Here is a 6,000-nt window from a genome sequence, read left to right as displayed (position 1 = left end):
ATATTTGCAACACGGTGGCAAAATTACATAGTGGGAAAACCTAGTATTTAAAAAAACCTCAGCAAAAAAAAGTGTTGCGGTGCATATGGCTGCAGTGTGCATTGCCAGAAATGGGAGCCTGGCCAAGAAGAGCCACACTCCAACTGCTGTCCAGGCTCTGAGAAGCCAGATTGCTGCTTCTGCTGCCATGGGAGGCCCCCAGGATCTCTGGTCAGGCTGCTAAGGCCAACCCAGATGCAGGCCGCAGCCTCCCTTACCCCAACTAAGGCAACTGGCCACGCACCACAGAGCAATGCCTGGAGACAACTAGCAACAGCACAAATCTGTGTTGCTGCTAGTTGTCTCCAGGGATAATGCACATTTCTGCTCATGGGGACTCTCCCCAGGGGTCCTGGTTCCCAGCTATAATACTGCTCACCAGCCCTCTAGTGGCAAGCCAGATCTATACAAGCAAGACCCTTAACATGTGACTGCTCACCACATAGTCTAAGCATATTCTAACTAGGGATGCATTGATAAAGATTTTCTTGGCTGATACTGATAGCCAAGTTATTAACCAGTCATATCAGCCAATACCTATCCAATAGCCAATTTACAGGAATGCAGCCCAGCAGCTTGGTGACCAGCACCCGGCAGCTAAGCCTTGTGGAGGGGAAGAGGCATAGGAGGGCAGATCAAGGTCCCCACAGTGAGGGCCGGACTGGGGCAGGGCCAGGGGCAGGAACAAGAACAGGCAGTCCCCAGCCAAGGCAATGAATGGGACCCCGGGCTGGGAGTGGGACAGAGCTATGGGGGGCTCATCCAGGGGATGTAGGGAGGGTGGGAAGGGGGAGTGGGTCCCCACCACTGCGCACTCTCATGGGGGAGGCATAGGGGGCATGAGCCCTCCCAGATTTGTGCAGAGGCAGGCTGCCCACCATAGGCTTGGGTCCAGGACTGGTGACAGTCTCTTCCCAGAGGGGGGGGCTGGTCCGGGGCTGAGTTTGGAGAGGGTGGGAGATGGGCAGGCTCAGCTGTGTGGGGCAGGCAGCAGCAGAAGTGGAAGGGGTCACTACAGGGAGGCTGAGGCAAATTTTGGGGTAGCTATTCCCACTCCCTAAGTACCCCCCAGTGCTGCCTCTGCTCAGGGCACTCCATTTTGCTTCCTTTCCCTTAGGAGATCTATGTTGTGGCAAGGGAAGCATGGCCAGTGCAGGGCTCCCAAGGTAAAGACAGCAGAGCGGAGTGCCATGAGCAGGGGTGGCACCGGTGGAGGGCCTGGGTGGAACTATAGCCACCCCAAAATTTGCCTTAGTCCCCCATAACTGCCCCTCCCAGCATGGCTGCTTCCACCCACCCCTCACAGCTGAGCCCACCCTGGTCCTGCTCCCTCTGAGCCCAACCCAAGCCAATCCAGGGAGCACATATCCCCCATGCCTCCCCCAGGGAGTACGTGCAGGAGCACGGAGCCACTCTCCCTTCCCATCTTCACCTCCTCTGTACCCCCTGGATAAGCCACCCATGGCTTGATCCCACTCCCAGCCCTAGGGTCCCATTCACTGCCCTGGATGTGTAGCAACTGCCCCTGCTCCTGCCCCAGCCCCTGCCCCATTCCCTCCCTTACCGTAGGGGCCTCAATCTACTCCCACACCCATTCCCTTTCTCATGCCCCATCCCCCTCACACACTTACTGGCAGGATGCTGCTCTCCAAGCCACTGGCCTGCATTCCTGGCCTTGTGCATGCATGCAGCTGCACACATGCAAGTGGCATTTATTAGTGACATAAATACAATCCAAAGCAGGATGATCCTGCTTTGAGCAGAGGGTTGGACTAGATGACCTCCTGAGGTCCCTTCCAACCCTAATTTTCTGAGTCTATGACATTATTGGTTATGCTAGCCAGAAAAAGCTAATAGCCAATAATGTTAATTTTCCTGGTATCGGCACAATCCGATATCTGACCAATATGTTGGTGTATCTCTAATTCTAACTTTAATTCCACTTAAAATTCCACAAATTTTGTGTTGTATAAGTTTAAGGTATAACTTCACCCTCTAGAATAGTACCATCAAGTATGCTACACTTCCCCAAGTAGGCTCCTTCCAAAACTGGAAACTGTGGGTGCATCTACATGAGACACTAACTGTGCAGTAGCCTAATAACACTGCACAGTAGTGTCCCAGGCAAAATCAGTGCTAATATGCTTCTGCTTAGTAGTACTAAGCTACTGTGCAATTAGCGTCTGTAAAAATCTGTGCACTGGCACTACTATACAGTACTATACAGTAGTGCCAGTTTTTGCACATAGATGTAGTACTTAGTTATCCAAGTACTAAATTTAATGTGCAGGAACTACAACGCATTAATGAACATGTAAACACATCCCCTGTATCTGAACAACACCATAGCTGTCTAATTAGTATTAGCCTGGGAGCTGGTTAATTAGGCTTGTTTCTCATCAGTACTAATTAGTAGGGCTGCGTAAAACAGCACTGTTTCATTTTGACTTCTGTTTCACCATTTTGACAGGACATTGTTTCATTTTGAGTTTTGCTTCATTTTGAAGCACTGTTCCGTTTTGTTTCGTTTAAACTGTTTGTTTGTTTTGACATTTCGCCCATAGGCTATAATGGGAATCACAAAACTGCCTATAACTTTGTCATTTCTTGCCTGATTCAAATAGAAACAGCAGGGAGGCCCTGCTGAGGCCACAGAGCCTGCTAAACTTCAAGGAGATAGGTGCAGGGGTTTCTAGGAAACTGCACCTCAAAGTCTTGAAAGCAAAACCCATGTCACTTGTAAGTGTGAAGATACAGGAGGGTGAAAAGAGCAGGTATGGTAGCCCCTGCTGAGGCCATTAAGCCTGCCAGGTTTCAAGGAGATAGATGCAGGAGTTTCTGCACCTCAAACTGCTGACAAGCAAAACTCGTGTCGTGTGTGTGTGCATGTGTGCGTGTGCATGTGTGTGTGTGTTAAGGCGCAGCTGGGGGAATACAGCAGGTATGGTAGTCCCTGCTGAGGCCATGAAACCTGCTAGGTTTCAAAGAGATAGGCATTAGGGTTTCTAGGAAACTGTACCTCAGGCTGCTGACAAGCAAAAGTCATGATGTGTGACTGTACATGTGTTAAGGTACAGCTGTTTTTTCATCCCCCCCCAGAGCACTGGGATTGGAAGGGACCTCAGGGAAAGATCAAAGCCACTGGCCAGCTACACAGTCAATAGCACAGCAGTCCTTCCCCTCCCTCTCCTTACTTTCTGTTCCCCTGCAAGCAAGCCCAGCTTCAAAACTCGAAACTTTTTGAAAGTTTCAAACCATTTTGAGTGCCCTTGTTTCATTTTGAGGCTGTTTTGAAGCCTTTTGTTTCATTTTGATTTTGCTATTTCGAGCTCAAAATGAGTGAAAACAGCATCAAAATGAAACACCCAGCAAAATTTCACACAGCCCAACTAATTAGCTTGCCCATAGCACAGCCATGCTACTTCAGGTTTTGGAAATAGCCCCCCTGGAGCACTGCAGTGTGCTTGTATGCACCACTCTGGAATGACGTAAGTTTACCATGTATATAGAGAGACAGATACATTACTAAGATTAAAAGCAATACTATGCACAAAACAAGGGAATGGGCCTAGCTCCAAAGAGTTTACAACACAGTTCCAACAGTTTCTTCCTAAACATTTTCAGATGCTTAATTCCATATAACATATATTAGCCATTCAATTTGCCTGAATTATCTTACAGCATTCTACCTCACTGATTCTTGGCATTACGTTTTAGAGCAAAAAGCAAAAACAATAACTTTGCATCACAGAACTTTGAATAGTTGGGTTGTTAAATGGCTTATTAAAGAACAAATTGCCAACAGGAAATTCTATTCCTCGGTATTGCTTATCTTAAGAAAAAACTGATGAAATAGCAAATGTATAAGAAAAGGAAGATTTAACTTCCTGATTTCTATGCTTACAAAGGCCATATAATTAAACTTTTAATGTTACTATTAGAACATTTATCTCTGAAGTTAGCAAAGAGATAACAGGCTAAATTCTGATCTCAAGTGAGAACAATTTAAAACCTCACCATCTCTGCCAAAGTCAGTGTAATGCTCTGAGTTCAGACTGGTGTAATGAAGATCAGAATTTGGCCCGACATTCATGGCTATCCAACATGGCATTTTGGAAGACTTATGGAAGCATTTTCATGGGTAGGTTATAGAACCCAGGGGCACTTATGATTCCACAAACCAAAACCCAAATTGTTTCTGTACGGAGAACTTTTTTTACATAAATTCCATCTCAGAGCTAATGTCTGTGGCCATATTATGAAACGCTGTAGAGAGGGATGTAATGACAGCAAATCTGATGGAGAAGGGCATAGCCTTCTTGACAAGCCAGGAAAAGAAATAATGCAGCCTTTAATATTGAATGCTATAAATCATCTTTCAAAGGGCATCATCTTGAATTGGTTACTTCTAAAATTCTACCGAATGTTAACATTGTTGTGTTCTAGATGCTAATGGCATTCTTGCAAATGGAAAGATTGATTCCCATATGTATATTGCTGCCCCTGATTGTTTAGATTTAGGTAGGCTTATTTTAAATGATAGGGCTAGATCTGCAGAAAGAGAACTGTGCTAACTGAAGTTAATGGCAAAGCTCCCATTGATTTTAGTGGTATTGGATCAGGGCCGAAACTGAAATAGCTCCATTGATTTCAGATGAGGATTTGGCCTTGGGGCACTAGTAACAGGACAGAAACCTCTCAGTACAGATTGTAGCTGAATATGGAAATGTGAAGGATACTGTAAGACCCTTGCTGTGCAAGGAGATTTCTTTCCCTTTGCCTAGTGCAAAAGCCCACCTCTTTCTTAATGAATATGCAGAGTCCTTTGCTGTCAGTAGCAGTGAATGTAGGTATGCAACCCAACATCTTTCTGCCTGAGCTGCACGCCCTGCATGAAGGTGTCAGGGCTCACGCTTTATGAAACACATTTCACAGGCATTCTGCCTGAGTCACAGGTTCTGCAGCTCTGTGGCTGCTTTTGGTACCTTAGTGCAATGCAAGCTATGACTTGAAAGACATGATATATCCACCTTTTTCTCTGCAGATTCTTGGTTCCATCAGGCCCAGATTGATAGTAACAATGGGTCATTATTACTATGGACTATTTAAATAATGGACTGTTTAAAATATACTTGTCATCTCATTCTAGTTAACCCTAGGCAGATGCCTGTACAAATCACAAAACCATAATTATGCTTCATTCTGTGTGCCCAACTCAACCCCTCCCTCCCCTCCAACGCCCCCCCCCCCAAAAAAAAAACCCAAACAAACCATAGCCACTATCTGTATCCTGGCTATCTGTCTCCAAATCCATACTAATCTAGAAAGGTGTTATGGTTGTACAAGTAAATATGTCTGCACTAGTTTTAATTCTACTGGGCACGTCTACATGTGTTGCTATGGTAATGTTGTTACTGCACCATCATTTAGCATTTCCTTTTGGAAGTACTACAAGATAGTGCAGTAACAGCCCATACTGCACCATGCGTGCTTCAGATGGTTATTTTTAGGCACTATGTCACCATAGTGACGTGCTATAATGAGGTAGCCCATCACTATGTTGATGTAGCTGTAACAACATGGTTCTTGCCCATGAATGGTACATCGCAGTAGGACATTGCTAGGGCAATGTAGTGTCATGTAAAGACACCCCTATTGAGTCCTTGATGTGAATTTGGGTTGCTAATGCAAACCAACGCCTGTGCCACCTTGGCTTCACTACTTCTATTACCCCTACTAGCTAGATTCCAACTAGCATGGGTATGTCTACCCACTTTAAAATTACAGCTCTGTTTGCTGTGCACATATACCCAGGGAGCGTACATGAATATGTAGATTGAATGATTGTCTCGTTCCTTGCAACTCAGGCACATTGACAAGATGACAAAGAGAGATCTTGCATCGTGGTTCTGCATAAACATTTTATAGATAAACAGAGGTCAGCATGGCCCAATTCTGGGT

The sequence above is a fragment of the Crocodylus siamensis genome, chromosome 4, assembly GCF_052110815.1.
Source record: "Crocodylus siamensis isolate JL-2025a chromosome 4, ASM5211081v1, whole genome shotgun sequence".
NCBI classification, from domain to species: Eukaryota; Metazoa; Chordata; order Crocodylia; family Crocodylidae; genus Crocodylus; species Crocodylus siamensis.
The sequence above is the reverse complement of the archived record's forward strand: the minus strand, read 5'-3'. Positions refer to the sequence as shown.